Source organism: Mesoplodon densirostris, chromosome 14 (assembly GCF_025265405.1).
Source record: "Mesoplodon densirostris isolate mMesDen1 chromosome 14, mMesDen1 primary haplotype, whole genome shotgun sequence".
NCBI lineage: Eukaryota > Metazoa > Chordata > Mammalia > Artiodactyla > Ziphiidae > Mesoplodon > Mesoplodon densirostris.
This window is the reverse complement of record NC_082674.1, coordinates 70,753,377-70,771,201: the sequence shown is the minus strand read 5'-3', so window position 1 is coordinate 70,771,201 and position 17,825 is coordinate 70,753,377. Positions and strand designations below refer to the sequence as shown.

The 17,825-nt window shown below is 48.5% G+C and overlaps 1 protein-coding gene across 2 annotated transcripts in view; it reads left to right on the top strand.

Moving 5' to 3' along the window:
• Positions 1 to 8,118: 8,118 nt before the first annotated feature.
• Positions 8,119 to 17,825, top strand: part of NPAS2 (neuronal PAS domain protein 2) — a 192,078-nt gene continuing 182,371 nt past the window's right edge. The window contains exon 1 of one of the 2 annotated variants that reach the window (XM_060117278.1): positions 8,119 to 8,199. The gene's annotated coding sequence lies outside the window, so the exon portion shown is untranslated. The remainder of the gene's footprint in view (positions 8,200 to 17,825) is intronic. The other variant, XM_060117279.1, reaches the window with a different exon arrangement.

Sequence of the window (17,825 nt, the reverse complement as noted above, 5' to 3'; positions counted from 1 at the left end):
TGATGAAGAGCTGAATGAGGACAATGTGAAAGATGGGATGTAATATTTTAAAGCAGCTCATTTCCATGGAGCAGGATGAGGGGGGAGGGAGAGAGTTAGAGCAAGAGCAAAGAAATGACTAGAAGATACTGAGAAAGAAAGAGAAGGAATAAAGAACTAGGAAAATAGGGAGAAGAATTGAGGAAAGGGGCTTATTAAATTCTTATCAGTCACCTGGCCACGTGTGCCCATGGCCAGCAAAAGTGCAGGGTGGTCAAAGCATCAGCTTGGGCAGCAGAAAGACCCCCGTCTCCATCCTGCCTCTGCTCCTGGCTGGCACCGTTCCCTGCACCAGTAACGTAACGCCTCCAGATCCCATTCTGTCATCTGTCAAAGGGGATAATAACAAAACCATCCTTGGAGGGTGATTGTGAAGATTGAATCAATGAATGCCAGCTCGCTCTTAACCCAGGGGCTAGCACAGGAACAGCAATAAACTTAGCTCAAACCATATCATTGTGGAACAGTCCCCTACCTGCAACATCACCAACTGTCTAAATCAGCAGCTCCCAAATGTTATATCCATTAGAATCTCCTGAAAGTCTTCTTGACCCACTTTGCTGGGGCCCATTGCCAGGGTTTCTGATTCAGCAGATCTCGGTGGGGCTTGAGAATTTGTATTTCTAACAAGTTCCCAGCTGAAGCTGATGCCCTTGGCCCGAGGAACACACTTTGAGAACCACTGGTCTGAATCATTCAGGGCCAAGAAAACAAAATGCCACCCGCTGGCATCTCAAATTCGCAAGTGAAAACTCTTTAAAGAAAAGCCCTAGTACTCAGTCAATCCCAGTCATAGACACTTTGCCCCACCGGAACCTCGCTAGTATCATAAAAAGGAAAAGTGGCTTTAATTAGAAGCTTCTGGAATGCAAAAATACGGTCAAGCCCCGTTGCCATGAGGAAAGCATCTTTCATTTCAGGGCAATCCCTCCTTTGCCTTGAAAGGAAGAAATCTAGAGAGACAGGCAATAGCACATGTTAAGAACATCGAATGAGGTTGTCTTTATTAGAGAATCATGTTCACTGCAGGGCAAGTGTTAGAACCAAGCCATTGAGAAAAGCTCTTTCTCACCAAAACCTTGTAACAAAGCTTACTGAGAAAATAATGCTTGTCCATACAGGAAATGCATCTCCTCTGCCTACTTAGGAGGGGTTATAAGTAGCTCCTTGGAGAACATTTTTCTATCATTAGCTGTTCACTTTAAGTGAACTGTGTGTAACAAATCTTGGATCACTAAATGTTGTTCCTGGGCAAAGTACATGGTAGATTATGCATCTGTTAGTATAGAAACTTAACTATTCGAACAGCATTGCTCCTAAGTCAGAGAATTTTAAAACGAGACAGAAATGGAAACCACTCTGAGAATGAGCTGAATAGGCACATTTTAAATAAACAGACACACATAAATACATTAAATGACCTCTTCTTAGTTGAATTCAATGGGACATGAGCTGAGAACAGCAAAAGACAACAGCCACTTGTGTGTCAGCACAGCTGTCTTTCTGCCCTGCGTTTAAAGGGTGCTTCTTGTGCAGGTTGGAAAAGTGCATGTCTGCAGCTGGCTGGTCCCTTCGTGAATGCAGGCTAGGAGCAAATGCCTTACAGAGTGGCAGTGATTTCTTCTATACTGTGTGTGCTTTAGCTCTGACTCTACAATTGCTTCTGAAATCTGCTCAGCTAATCGCAGGAGCTGAGAGACACCCCATCCTCCTGGCACATTTACAGCCCACCCACGTTTGCATCCCAAGGACCTTCCTTCCTCCATCTCTTGGCATCCTGTACACAAAAGACTTTCCCTCCATTCAGTTTTCTGCATGCTTTGAAGCCACCGTTCCATCCATATTTCACAGTCTCACCACTTTCTACAGGCTGTGAAAGGCGGGGTTGCTTAAATACTTCCTGGGAGCAAATCTGAGCTGAGCATCTCCCCAAGCAAACAATCTAGTTCCAGTGAGAAAGGCTACATCCCTGGCCACTGCCTTCACCAGAAGGATGACCAGAGGTAACAGCTGAGCAAGGCGTCCTCCTTGGGCTGGCCCACCCTGGTCCCGCTCTCGTGGGCCAAGAGAGGAAAGCTTGACTGTCACCCAAACTTTCCCTTTCACGGGAGGAATTTGCTTCCTTTCCCAACCTGTGACCTAGAGCCGGTTTGAAGATCACAGATGTTGACAAAAGGACACTCCCATCCAGGCCATCACCAAAGTCCAAACAGTGCCCTTGGCAAGATGCTGATGTGCCAATAACACACGTATCGACCCAGTGATTTTATTTCCTTCTATGTTTTATCAGGACTAAGTGTTGCTCTTTTGCCAACCCCAAGCCTTCATCCTGGAATTCTATTTCAAGTGCTTGGAAGAGAGCTGATTCAAGAATGGAGTAAAGATATTAATAACTGATGTATTGAGAGGAGAACAAGAGAAAACAGAGGCAAGAAATGTGCATACACAGAGCAGCACATGCCTGCTTTGGCGCTAGTTCATTACCCAGCAGGATCTCAGGGCGAGTGAATGATGCCGTGAATATCTTTGTGCTGGCATCTGACACAGCTGAGTGCCGGATCAGGTGGCAGGGAAGGAGCACAGGAGCAGTGGTCTTCAAGCAAAGATCAAACCTTGGTCTGCCACGCATCTGCCAAGAGACTGACGGTACCTTGAGCCTGTCAGATTCCTTATCTGTCACCTGGAAATCCTAAATCACTTTTCTGCGGGGACTTCTGAAGATGAAATGAGGTCACGTAAAGACCTGGCATGTAAGTATTAGACAAATATTACCTGTTATTACTGAAAGCATTACTTACTAAAATATCACTTTAAAACCCCTCTTATCCAGACAACGGAATATTATTCTGTGCTAAAAAGAAATGAGCTCTATGAAAAGACATGGTGAAAACATAAATGCATTTTAATAAGTGAAAGAAGCCAATCTGAAAAGTTAGATACTGTGTGATTCCAATTATATGACATTCTGGAAAAGGCAAAATTATGGAGACAGTAAAAAGATCAGGGATTGCCAGGGTTTAGTGGAGAGGGCGGGATGAAGCGGTGGAGCACAGAGGATTTTTTTTTTTTTTTTTTTTTTGCGGTACGCGGGCCTCTCACCGTTGTGGCCTCTCCCATTGAGGGGCACAGGCTCTGGATGGGCAGGCTCAGCGGCCATGGCTCATGGGCCCAGCCGCTCCGCGGGATGTGGGATCTTCCCGGACCGGGGCACGAACCCGTGTCCCCTGCATTGGCAGGCGGACTCTCAACCACTGCGCCACCAGGGAAGCCCAGCACAGAGGATTTTTAGGGCAGTGAAAATACTCTTGTATGATACGATAACAGCAGATGTGAGTCATTATACTTTTATCCAAACCTATTGAAGTATAACCCCAAAAGTCAACCCTAATGGAAACTAGAAATCTGGGTGATACTGATGTGTCAGTGGAGGTTCATGGACTGTAGCAGACGTACCACTCTGGTGGGGCAGGGGGCAGGAAGTATATGGGAACTCAGTACTTTCTGATCAATTTGGTGCTCACCTAAAAGTGCTCTAAAATTAAAGACTATTTTTTCTTTGTTTTGGAAACTAGCTAAATTAATTATATTGCATATATACAATAAAATACCATGAAGAAAGCAAACACATATATAGTCTTTGGTTGAACCATATACCATTCTAAGTGCTCTAGATTACATATGCTCTCTCACATAATTTCCTAACCATACTACTACAGTCCTATTTTACATATGAGACAAGTTAAGTAACATGCCCAAGATGACACACACACACACACATATATATATATATATATAATTTTTTTTTCAAAGATTCTCTTAGAAGAGAAATAAATGGGACCTAAAATCAAACTTTATTAGAGAAAGGTACCTGAAGGGACTTCCTCAGGCAGCTTAACTATAAGGAAAGATTATCCTCAAGTGCCTATATTGTCAATAGTCTTGCTACCTCTTTTTCTGGTGTGTGTGTGTGTGTGTGTGTGTGTGTGTCCTCAGAAGCACTGCAATTAACTAGTGGGGATTAGCTGAGGCTTTAAGGCTTTGTCATCTCCAGACTCCACCAGCCCAGATTTCTCCCTGGGCCCTCCATGCCAGCTTTGTAAGGAAATCTTACTTCATTCTTTGGTTTGCCAGCCACATGATCTAACAGGCACCAATGCCAAGTCCAGTCCTCACTCTCCCAGGCAAGCTGCACAAGGCCTTGATTCTCTCCTGGTAGCATCCTCAGGCCCAGCCTGCTGCAGTGACCGAATCCCTATCCCATACTTTTCTCTTGCTATGAAGCTTCTGCAGAACCAAGGCATTCAAATTCTAACCTCGGTATTTCAAAGGCAGGTGGACATTCTTGAATCTTTCTTCTCTCGGTGCTCATCAGCCCTGGCCTCTGAGTATTCAGTCTCCAGTTATGGGCTCTGAGGTCTCTTCTTCATCCTTATTCGAACCCAACTTTCCCTTCTGCCTCAGTTGCAACAATTTTCTTCCCTAGCGTGATGTTATTCTACTTAAAGATGCATAGAATTGTGGGTGTTTTTCTTTTTAAGCGAAAACTGCTACTCAGAGGTAAGACTCCATAAAAGGACTTCTGGGCATTTGTACAAAAAAAAAAAAAAAAAAAAAAAGAAAGAAAAAAGAAGGCTCTTCTATCTTAAAATTAGTAAAAAACACGAGATGATGTCATCCAGCATAGAACACTGTCCTTGCTGTTTCTCCTAAAATGTGTGTTTAATTTACCAACTATACATGCCTAATATGGGTCCCTGAGCTAGTGCTGTAGTTCTTGTAATCATCCACACATTCTCACCTGTGTGTAACACTATATATGGACACTTCTACTGTACATATTTTAAGAATTTAATTGGCTAAATATTTTTAATTAGGATATGCCCCAACTTCTATGAGGGAAAAGAATATCCGATTAGACTGAAAAAACTTTCAATTGTTTTTCTGCTATCTTCATAGACTGACATAACCGACTAGAGTGAAACAATTTGATCCTCCCCTCCATAAATATTCACCTTTTGAAAAACAGCTGGGGTTCCTGGACATATCACTGCACCATACACTCAATAAAGCCATGTTCTTTTAAAGGACGAACCACATGAAACTTCAGAATTTCCCCAAATTGGCAATGCAGTTTTGAGATGGTTCCTTTGTTCCATGCTGTACATTTTGAGTAATGCACAGATCTTGATCCAATGAGACTTTGTTATCTGGTCGATGAAAAATTCTAGCAGCAATGTCACCTCCTCCAGGAAGCCCATCCTGATTCTTCTGGCCTCATCTTTATCCCTGCCTTTACATTGTAAACCCTTCTTGTACAGACATAAACTGCTATCAAATTTCCCTCCATCCTTCACAGGCCAAGCCCAGTCTGATTCATGACAAGCCTTCAACAAATGCCATTAAAAGGAACTGAACTGCCAAATGCAAAGAATGAACAGGAGGTAAACTTCCCTCTTTGACTCTTGTCTACATTTGGGGAAAGGGCATGATGTGCTCTGGTCCTGACTGGGTTCTCTGCTGCAGACTCCACTCCCCCTTATGGTCAGACAGGTGTCCTACCCCAGTGGAATTAACATTAGGAGGTGGGATGGCATCTGGAATAAGTACAACTATGTATACAACATCTCCATGATCAAAAGGCAGGAACCATGCACTTAATAGGATATCCTACCAGGCAACAGGTAAAAACAGACCATAGCAAAAATATTTGTTGCACTGTGGAATTACTTGCTGTGTTATTTCTGTAGGCCATTTGTTTCCTAAAAGATCGTTTAACGATTGTTCAACTGGTTCCCAAAAGGGAGAAGGAGGAGGGAGCTGGAATCGTTTTCAAAGCAAGAAAGGAAGGGAGGTGGCTTTAAATTCTGCATTAAATCCGGTTAAAGGCACACAACTTTATCCTTTAGTAGATGTTAGTCATGGCCACGCTTTAAGGGCAGGGCAAAACATACTTGCCCGAAGTAAAGGGAGAGGGTAAAAGAACAAAGCAAAATAAAGTTTTAAAATGTTCTCCTTTTGGAAAGGGAGGTACTTCAAGACCACAACGTGCCAAATGCGTCCTCCTCCTTCTTGAAAAGCCCTCCAAGTCAGAAGCAAGCCTAAGAACAACAGCTTCTCAGGATGCGCAAAGCTCCTGCAGCTGATTATTTTTCAGGAGGAGAATTAGACAAAAATAATACAAGAGGGAAATAAAGAGAATGACCTACTTTACAGGGGGGGAAAAAGGAGCTCTGTGTGAGCGTTTTGATCTAATTGACAGTGCGGCGCTGCATGCCCAAATAAGGCGTTGTGGGTCGGGTCTGCGCGGTAGAGGGTTTGTCTTGAACTCGAGCCGGGAGAGAATAAAGCCAGGGCCCTGGAACCGAGTTGGGGGCCCCGTCTGATGTTCAGAGGAAAGGCCCTAGGAGATTCCTTCTGGCCGCAAAACAGGAGTCGGATGGAAAAGGACCGGTGGGGGCGCTTTCCTCTCCAGGGCTACTTGCAGGAATATGTGAAGGACCCAGGGACATCTGAAAAAAGGCTGCTAGGTGCAGAGCGCTGCGCCAGGCGCTGTACCTCTGTGATGTCTGGGAAGGGGGACCTCCCGGGGGTAGGAGACCTCGCCCCTCCTTTGGGCTTCTTGCCAGGCGCCTCCACGTGGGGAACGCCGCCGCCGAGGATGGAGTGGGGTCTGCTAGGCTAGGGGAAGCTTGTCACCGTTCCAGGCCTCGGCGGGGCGCGGGGTCTCCCCTTCCCACCCGACTCTGTCTCGGAGCCCAGCAGACTATGGAACAGCAGCTTTTGGCTCCTGGGACTATTTATGTGCACGTGTCTGTGTTCGGTGAAAGCCTCCCTGTTTCCTCGCGCGCGCCGCTCCAGCTTCTCCTTTTCTTGGATTCTCGCCTGTCTCCTCCCACAGAGGGAAAAAAAAAAAAAAAGGTCACGTATGTTTGGAAAAATATGTAGGTCAGTGGAACATTTCCTGCACTGGTGCAAAATGAGAGGAGGGCAGCGGGGGAGGGGAGGGAGCGGCCGCCTGGAGCTCCGGGTGCGCGCTCCTGGCCACGGTCCCCCACCCCTCGTGCCTCTGCTTAGGAGGGGGGCAATGAGCCCGCTCCTTTCCATCCTTGACCCATTTTCCGGACCAGCTACGTTCGCCTTGAAAAAAACAGCGATCATTCCTCCCCAGCAGGCGGTCCTCCGCGAACCGCGCTCGCCGGCGTCTCCTCGACCCTCGCCGCCTCTCATTGAGAAAGCGCAGTGGTCGGCGCGCAGAGACGCGCCCGGTGCCCTGGCTGGGGCTCCGCGAGCAGGCCCGCCCCGCGAGGACGGCGTGCAGGGGACCGCGATGGCGCGCTCACCCCCCAGCGCACGGGACAGCGGGGTGGCCGCGGGCAGGGCGAGGGTCGGCACGGGGCAGGGGAGGAAGATTCCCTGCCACCCCCATTGACAACTTTGACGGGACCTCAGCCGGCAGCCCCGCATCTGCTGGCCTTCCCTCGGGCCAGTTTCCCTCTAAGCACATCCCCGCCCCCGCCCCGCGCCCAGTCCCGACCCCTCGCCCCCGACCGGACCCCGCCGCGCGTCCCCGGCAGCCCAGCGGAGGCGGTGGCTGCCTAGGGGCGCGAGTGTCTGCGCCGCCCAGGGAAGCTGGGAGGTCCGGGGGTCCATCTGCCCGTACGGCGCGCAGGGTGCGTGGCCCAGGCTGGGTCGCGGCCAAGGGCCGGCGGCGTGCGGCCAGGAGAGACCCGGCCGGCGGCGGCGGCGGCGGCGGCGGCAGCAGCAGCGGCAGCGGAGGGAAGGAGGAGGTGGAGGAGGAGGAGGAGGAGGACCGAGAGGAGGCGGGAGGAGGGAGGGGGAGGAGGAAGAGGCGGCCGCGACTCTCCCCGCCGGCTCTGCGTGCGGAAGAGTTTGCCGCGCGAGCAGCGGGCCTCCCGCAGGAGCCAAGGGAACCCGCGGCGGCGGCGGCGGCCCGGGAGCCGCGGCCGCGTAGCTCCGAGACCCGCAGCCGCGGCGGCGGCGGCGGCGGCGGCGGCTGCTAGAGCAGCGCCTCCCGCCGCCGCCCGGGAGGAGCTCGCCGCGCCCGCTCGCCTCCTCGGCTCCCAGCGGCGGCGGCGGGAGGCGCGTCCTCCCGGCCCAGTCCGCGCCCGGCCCCGCGGGGCCGCCCCGGCCCGCTCCGAGGTAAGGGCCGCACCCCGGGACGCGGGTGGCCCGGGTGGGAGGACGTGCGCGCGGGGTCGCGGGACTCCGTCACCTGCTCGCCGGCGCGGTGGACACGCGGGGTGGGGAGGGACGCTTGGGCCCGGGGCTGCGCGGCGCGGGGGTCGGGGGCGCGGGGCGGTTGGGTCCCCACCCCCAGTCCCGGGTCCCGCGGCGGGGACATCGCGTCCTGCGGGACCGCAGCGGCGGCCGGGCGGGTGGGCGCCGGGTGCGTCTCGCCAAAGAGGGAGAGGACGAGACACCCCGAACCTCAGGATCTGGGGTGCTCTGAGAGTACCTTCGGGGTGGGCGGAGGCCGTGCCCGGGTAGCAGCCTCGAGGGTCGCCCATTGGCCTCCCCGAGCCCCACCGCGCGCCCCCACCTCGGAGCGTGGGGGCGCCGCGGACCCCCGGAGAGAGTGCCGTGCGCGCCCCGGGCACCACCTAGGTCGGAATTGGTTCCGGGCCGGAATGGGTGCCGAGCCTGCCCCCTGGACGCCCGGAGAGAGCGTGGCTCAGCCCCTCGCGCCGCCGTGCCACCCGGAGCTCCTCAGGTTGGATGCCAGGGTGTTGTTTTGTTGGGAGGTGTGCCCCCTCCCGGAGCCGAGGAGGGAGGCTTACCTTTGACCTTTCCGTAGAGCGCCGCGGGGTCGGTAACGAGGGTGGTGGTGGTGGAGGGGGGTAGGGACGGGTACCAAGGGGCCAAATTAAAAACCAACCCCTCTCCTCTGCCTGCCTCTCCTTAACTGCTCAAGGTAAGAAAGTTTGTTTTCAGCCCTGTGGTTCATAAATAATTAGTAACCAGTTTTGTCGATGAAGCAAGATGGAAACCTTAAAAATACGTACGCACTTCCAGAAAGTCTAAAAGCTCCCAAGGTTGTATCCGGGAGGCTTTAGTTCGGAAAGTTAAAAGCCCCTGAGTTCAACAGGTGTTCAGAAGGGGTCCGAAAGGGGAGAGCTTGGCGAGTTTCGTCTTTTTAGTACGTGCTCCTTTGATTCATTAAATTGATTGGCCTGTTTCTTTAAGGTAAAATATTGAGTAGTTATTAACTTAATTAGCAGAGACGAACTGGTCATTCTTGGTCATTTAGAACCCAGACCTTCTTTTCCTTAATAGAAGGGTGTTCCCTATTTGGACTTCCCAGATATTAGCTGTAAGGCAGTTCCTGGCAGGGTTCGGCCCTGTCCATTCCTCTGTCTATCGGACACTAGCTAACTCAGTCCCTGATCAGTGAATTGACCAATTCATTATGACTTGCATTAAAACACAGCAAGTTTTAATTGCTCTTCCTTGGGAGGTGCTAGTTCAAAATTCAAGGGCAAGTCGTAGCTGTGTCTTTCTGCCCAGAAGATTTCTTGAAGGAGAAGTTTGCCAAAAATAACCCCCAAATGTATTTTAAAATAACTCCCCAATACATACGATGTTTAAATGAGCTATTCAGGCTTGGGCCACTATTTTGCAAAAGCAAAAAATCTGTTTGACTGCCCAGCTAAACCAAGACCGGTAGAAGTATTGGCATTTCTCAGCAGTCTACCTAAAGATTTAGTTAAAAATAAAGTGTGCACCGTAAAGGTTTTCAATAATTGTCTTCCATCTCACAGAGAGATGTGGAGTGTGGATTAGAAGAATTGTAAATATGCTGTTTTTAGCCATTTTCTGCTTGGAAATCGATGCCTCTGTTTATTTGCTGATCTGTAGCAGATGTAGAATCAGTTTTATTCTCACTGCTCCCCATACTGATTCCCATGGAGGCCAGGGAAGGGAATATATTCCAGAGGAAATATGTTATTAATAAAACGTTACCCCCCAAAGAGTTAAACATGCCAAGAAAATAACCAAGTGAGGCTTCACTAATTAGTGTGATGAAAAACATTCCCTGATTGGAGAAGTGAGTGTTCAGATGGTGGCTCAGGAATTCATCTTTCTGTAGAAAATGACAATTGTTTTTAAGCTCGTTTGATTCTTGTAAACGTTTGGGCCCCTTTTTTACTATTTCTGGCTATTTAATTATGAAAATGATTAAAAAATAGTAAAAATCGTTTAAAATGACGACATCATCTGATGTGTGTCGTTATGAAGTTGAATTCATCTTATTTTTGGAACAATCTTTCTTAACTCTTGGTAATCTTTAAAGCTGGCTCTTAGCATTGCAACTAGTTTTTAGGTTAAACATTCAAAATTAGTGATTTCTTTCAGATTAAAATAATAATGCATGCATATGCTCTTTATATCACGACCTTTATAGTAATTTTTCATAAATTTGGCTTTGGAACCTTAGCCTCCAGAGGGCTAAGTCCTTTTTCTTAATTTCTAAAACAAGTATGTATTTTATTCTTTCCGTGAAAAGTCATTTTTTCCATGGTGATCCAGGCACCGACTGTCCCATGTTGATGCCGTGCACAGGGTGGCATCTCTTTCCCAAGAGAGGTCAGATTATGAGGTGTTGAAAATAGCCCAGTGACACCGTATGCTTGGCTTTCTTACAGCAACAGTGTAATTGGCAGCATCAAAGAAGCATGTAATTGAGTTTTGCATTTAAACAGTGGAAATGATATGCATTATTTGCTTACAGAAATATTTGATTAGCACGTTCCTGATCTTCATTCTATGTGTAGCAAAGGTAGGAGGTCAGGGACTGCCACATTCAGACTCTCCCCAGCATCTCATCCCTCGGAGGTCTTGCTCATCATCAGCACTCAGTAATAAGTAGGTGTAGGAAATGAGCTGACTTGTCGATGACAGTTATCCAAAGGGTAGAAATTGCTGAATGCTAATGGGGTACTCAACTCTGAGTAATTCTAGTTTAAATCTGAAGATGATTAATAGCACCTTAGAGCACTAAATAAACACTTACTAAATGTGAACATATTTAAAGGAGGAATTTTTTTTTTAATGCAGTCTTTATCTAAGACGCTGCTGTTTCTCACGGAATTCTTTGAGGTTGGGGATCACTTGGCATTTTAAGCAAGGTAATCTCTTGGGTAAAGTTCCCCCAGAGATCACTTGAACTTTTGTGGGTCATAAGACAATGTGTGGTTTCCGTATGATGACTCGGAATGGAAACGAAAGTTTATCTTTGTTTATCTTCTACGTAGGTGTGAAAAAACAAACAAAGGTATATTAAAAAAAGTGGAGGGTGCAGAACTTCACGCGTCAAACTTTATAGCGCGTGGCATTGATTGTCTGGGGACCTTGGGTCTGGGTTGGGACCTGAGATTCTGCATTTCTTACAAGATCCCAGGTGCTCCGGAGGCTGTGACACACTAGAAGTTTCTGGAATATTCTTAATTCAGTTTTGCCTGTGTTGACCAAGCATCTATCTGCGTAGTAGGCCCAGGTGACAGGGAAAGAAAGCACATGGGTCCTCCCTGCCCTCAAGGAGCTAAGATGAGGAAGGGAGATTCTTTCTAGACTGAAATGAGGCCCTGGAACACCACTCTTCAGTGGTGTGGCCGGAGAGGGGCCGAGGAAAGGGGGTTTTTCTGGTAGGGCTCTCACATTGGTCATCCTTGATCTCTAGTTTTCTTTAAATGGAAAGCTCTGTGACTTGCCAGGAAATAAAATGCAGATATTGAAATCAGACAGACCTGGGGTAGCCTCCCTGCTCAGCTACTGTGTGACTTGGGGCAACTTTTGTAACCATCCTGAGCCTCAGTGTCCTGGTTAGAAAAAATAATGGGAATAATGCTTGCCTCATCAAGTTGGTAGGATGACCAGTGGAGGACACATGTAAGGCATAACAAAAGGGCTTGCTTTTCTTACTGCTGATGGCTGCGGGGCAAGGAGGAAGAAGAGGTTCCTAAAAATATTTTTGTGCGTAGTTCACCAATTCGAGATTCCATGTGGTTCATCAGCAAACCTAGGGTCGGCAGTAGAGAGCCCCGCCTGGGGATGGAGGGCGGGCAGCTGTGCAAGTTAATGGGATGATGGGAAGCACCCACATCTCCACTCTTCTCCTGCAGGGCCCTGGCTTCTGGAGAGCCTCGGTGATACTCTTCTAGCAATATATTTACCTGAGGCTGTTCCTGGTACTCACCCTGCAGGTTCTGTTGATCGAGACCGACTGGTGTTTGTGGCAATCAGGCACGCCTTAAAAATATATTTTGGGGGGAAGGGTATTGGTGTGTCCCTGGCCAGGCCCTTTTAAGGGTCAGAGCCATCCATCAGCCCTCTTCAGTTTAATCTGAGCTCCCTGAAGGCAGTGTGGGGGTGGGTGGGAATTCACCACCCAGCCCTTTATACTTCATGCTCTGAGGCGATTGCTTCCTCCTGACGTCTGGGGAAGATGGATGTTCCAAGGAAGCCGTCTCCTTCACCCTGATTTAAGGAGGGGTAATCTGGGTAGCCCGCTAAATACTTCAGCCCACGCTGCTCTTATGTGTGTATGTCTGAGAATTCCACTTATTATTTGCAAAGGAGATTTCTCTGTGCCCATTCCTATTCCATGCCCTGCCCAAATAAACCTTGAAAGCCAAGTGCAAGAGAATGGCAACGGCCTGTGTGACCCTGTGATAGGCGTGAGGGCAGGACAAGTAGAGCAGTGATTGGAGCGAAAGCAGACCTGGGGGAGGGGGTGTGGTAACAAGGGAGGGAGGGCGGGGCAGGGAGCATCTGAACACCTAAAATGGGGATCACAGCAGAGGCGGGGCCCGAGGGTAGGAGGTGGGACCCAGGGCCAGGACTTTATGCATGTCGCTACTTTGCTGAAGGCCGTGGAGGGTTATGTCCCAGGTCACTGAAAATCGTCTGGGCTTCCGGTGGACACAAGCCCTCCTAAAGGAAGGCAGGTGACAGAGCTGAGCTGCGCGATATTTCCAGCCTTTTCTGAACCAAAAGTGGCGCTGTGCAATGTCTCAAGGGATATTTGCGCCCCTTTGAAAGTCAAAATACTGAGAACTGGAGAACATTGTAAAAGTTATTTTTCTGTTATGAAAGTATACTTAATTTTTGGCAAATGTAGAAAAGACTGAAGAAAATGAAATTACGCACAATCTCCCTTCAGTCTTTTTTCTATGCATTAGAATTATTATTATTATTATTTTGTGTGTGTGTGTGTGTGTGGTACGCGGGCCTCTCACTGTTGTGGCCTCTCCCGTTGCAGAGCACAGGCTCCGGACGCACAGGCTCAGCGGCCATGGCTCACGGGCCCAGCCGCTCCGAGGCATGTGGGATCCTCCCGGACCGGGGCCCAAACCCGCGTCCCCTGCATCGGCAGGCGGACTCTCAACCACTGCGCCACCAGGGAAGCCCTAGAATTATTTTTTTTAATGTTAGATTTTTAAAAATAATATAATCTTTTAAAAATTTCAAATAATCCACAACTACTTCTTAGTAAAAAGAAAAGGATCCGCTTTGCTGTCTGGTCCTACCTAACCACCACCCCCTTTTTTCTTCTGGGTAGAAACCTGATTTTGCTCAGGAGTCAACCCTAGTCCACATGTCTCGGGTAAATCCTGATTGGCTGAGCAACCATGGGGCGGGTCCTGTTGTCCTCGCCAGTGATTGGCTCAAGGTGAACAGATGGCCCTCATCCTGGCCAATCAAACGTGAGGGTGGGTTACTGGGGGGCTTCCCTGACTCATAAAAAGAGGCATGGGAGGAAGTGGCAGCTTTTCTTCTTATGGACACAATGCCTGTAAGTGGGGCAGCCGTCAGCCACCAGAGCAGGCTGGGCCAGGTCCCAACTGACCTGGGGAAGAATGCAAAGGTGAAGAATGGGGCCTCCACAGTGCCCTTGACCTTCCGAATTACCCAAGAGGAGTCTCTGATTTAGGACGCTTGGGAGATCCTGAAACCTTCCTGACCCCTTAGAGCAGGTCGAGTTGGGTTTTTTTAGTTGTAGCCAAAAGCATCCTAACTGATGCATCCCACAGCTCTCCACCCCACTCAGGAGGTGATTGCTGTTAGCCATGTGGGTGTAACCTGCTAGTCATTTTCGCTGCATTTACATGTATACCTATATATGTACATTTTCTTTTTAAACCAACAGAACTAATTCTATGAGTTTTATTTAGTGACTTTTTTGTGTGTGGCATGAGGTGGTTTTTTTGGTCATTTCTTATATCTATTCTTTTTAAAGGTTACATAGTAATATTCAAAAGTATGGCTGACACATAATTCATTTAACCCATTCCTTACTGTTAAACATTTATTGTGCTTTGTTTCCACTTCTTGACTATTGCAAACATTGTTTGTATTAACTTCCTGATCTGTATATCTTCAGGTACATTTCAGATTTTTCTCAGGGACTACCAGTGGAGGATTCCTGGGTAAAGGGGCACACCTCTTTGAAAGACTGATAGATGCTGCTAGGTGTATGGCTAAAACAGTGTGGAAGGGTGCTGTGTCTCCATGTCTTAACCAAACTCCAATTCATTGAACGTTTCGGGTAAACATGATTTTAATGGCTGTGTAATAGTCCACGATAATTGTTTTTGGAGTATTTCAGTGGTTTGTGAGGACACACAGGAGAATATTTGAAATGGAGGCTCTCCATGAAAACTAACTAGACATGATCAACCTTGCAGTAATCTCCAAAGAGTCCTGAAGTGGTGTTAGGAGACACACCCCTCCAGTGATCTGTTTCCACGGAAACTTGGAGGAGACAGTCTACCAGACCCTCCTCAATCCAGTCAGACAGTGGGCTGCCCAAGCGTTTCTAAGAAGCTTTGTTGTTTCTGAGATCCACAGAGTTTTTACTCTGACAGACGTTCTATCTCTGAATATACAGGAGTCATTTAAACAAAGACTTCGTGCATTTCATGAAGCAGAGCTGAAATATGAGTTTGCTGTATGAAATTTTCCAATTCTGCAAGAGAAGACAGGAAAGCAAATGGGATGGATGAAACACATAAAACATGTTAATCACATTTTTTCACCTTAATTCAGAGAAGAAAATCTAATGTTTCAAGGAAGTTCCCAGGGACAGGGTAATTCCATTTCAAGTCTGGTGCCTAATCATTGATCCTCACTAATAGCCTATTTCAGTGAAATTCAGATTTATCTTTAGTGCTATCTACAGAATTTCAATTTCAATTTCAGAATTTCAGAACTAGAAGGCTTCAATTTTTCCTCTGTTCCATTTTGCAAGGTTAAGGCCTATTTAGAAATAGGCAGCATGGGACTTCCCTGGTGGCGCAGTGGTTGGGAGTCCGCCTGCCAATGCAGGGACGTGGGTTCAACTCCTGGTCCTGGAGGATCCCACGTGCCTTGGAACAACCAAGCCCATGTGCCACAACTACTGAGCCTGCGCTCTAGAGCCCGTGAGCCACAACTACTGAGCCCACGTGCCACAATTACTGAAGCCCACGTGCCTAGAGCTCATGCTCCACAACAAGAGAAGCCACCGTAATGAGAAGCCCACGCACCGCAACGAAGAGTAGCCACCACTCGCCGCAACTAGAGAAAGCCCACGTGCAGCAATGAAGACCCAACGCAGCCAAAAAATTAATTAATTAATTAAAAAAAAAACTATGCCCTTAAAAAAAAAAAAAAGAAAGAAATAGGCAGCATGATAGATGTACACATCACAGTGTGAACCGTCAGCCTGCATGTTGTCAGAGTGGGGGAAGGGTTAGACATTGCCTCGCAGCCTGAGAAGTTTTTGGGAGGAGGTGGGTTGGAGTGAGACAGGGAAGAGCCCATCCTGGCTACTGAGTTGATCCAACAAATCATGGATTTTCCACATCAACACCCCCATTTGTACCATCTACAAAAGACATGGCCTGAGGGCAAGGGTCCAGGGGAGGGATAGATTGGGAGTTTGGGATTGACAGGTACACACTACTATATATAAAATAGATAACCAACAAGGAACTCTGTTCAATATTCTATAATAACCTAAATGGGAAAAGAACTGGAAAAAGAGTAGATACATGGGGACTTCCCTGGCAGTCCAGTGGTTAAGACTCTGCGCCACCACTGCAGGGGCACGGGTTCAATCCCTGGTCAGGGAACTAGGATCCCGCAAGCCAAGCTCCGAAATAAAAAGAATAGCTACACGTATATGTATAACTGAATCACTTTGCTGTACGCTCGAAACTAACACAACATTGTTAATCAACTATAGTCCAATATGAAATTTGGAGTATAGTTGGCTTTGGGCTTCTCACCGCGGTGGCTTCGCTTGTTGCAGGAAAAGAAAGGAAACTAAAAAAAAAAAGAAAGAAAGAAAAGGAATTAACAAATTAAAAAAAAAGACATGGCGTCGTCATGGTGTCATCATCATTTACTACATAAGATGCCTGTTTCCCTGGAGATCATGTTCTACGAAAACTAGGAAAACAATTTAAAACCCCCAGTATTGGTGTGTGTTTGTGGTGGGGTGGAATGTTGCCAAGAGCAAATTGTTTTGTCGCTCTGGACTATCAGTTCCTCCAAAGACCCAAAGCAGAGATTTCTCTTGACCTCACCAAGGCATTCTTAATGGTCAGGGAGGATTTTATTTCTAAAATCCTCCCTTCCCCTTTACGTGGATTGTCAGAGAGAGAAACTCATTCACAGCAAATTTGCATGGGGGTTTTGTCGAGGTTTTACTATCTCTCCGGCTAGAGAACTTTCTTCTGTTGCCGATCCTGTGTAGCCCTTGGCTGATAATAATCACTTGGATTTATGGCTCAAGACAAACTGATTTCAATGGAGGTAAGAGAGCTTCTGATCTTTGAGCCACTTTGGGGGCTTCCCCGCAGTGTGTCCGCTCCAGCCTCTGCCTCTCAGCTCCCGACACTGAGGGGCCGAGGCGGCCCCATTCTGCCTGGTCCTGGGATCCTGGAAGCACTTGTCACCCGCCACAGTCCCTCTCTGGGAGTCTGTCACTCACCTCCACACACCAGGTTTACCAACATGGGGTGGCAGCTGAGAGAAAACCTCCGCCCTGTGACTGTCACCTTTACTTTCATTGGATCTGGAAAGGCTCCACTTCGGGAGGCTGTGTCCAGGGGAAGCACAAGACCCCTCGATTGTAGAGTTAAATGAAGGTGGCCTTGATGAGCACAGACCCCCTCCCGTGCATCTCACATCCCAGTCCTGACTTCTGCACTAGCTCAGGTTTGCGTTTTCACCTTCTCGGCCGTCATTCACCCCTCAGCAGGCTGACTCTTGGTTCTCAGAGCTCTGAGTCCTTCACTTGCTTTCAGGTGACTCACAGGATGCTTCCGGGCAGGGCTGCAGCCATGACTCTCTAACAGTTCGGTTTGGACCCGGCGTCCCGGATCATTGCCCTGGTCCACATGTGTGCATGTCATTCTTGTGCCTGAGCCTGGGCTCAGGCTGGTCTGCGAGCCCCCCGCACCCCACACCTCGTGCAGGGCCGGCAGGTAGGCGATCACAGGGCTCAGTGGACGTTGGGTTCCCAGCTGCCACACAGCAGGTGTAATCTGCTCAGCAGTGTCCGAGGAAGCTCAGCAGCCCCCGGCTTCCTGCACAGGGGCCGCTGGCAACTCAGGTCACCTCCCCACCTGGGGGCAGCTCATCACTCATCTTCATCCTGGATGTCCAAGCACTTCCTTGGGAGGTTCTCCCGGCTGGATCTGCCCTGGCAGGTCCTCAACCAGTGCCTCTACCTTGGCTGCCCAGGGCCAGGCCACCATCCCCTGTGCTCTGAGAAGACA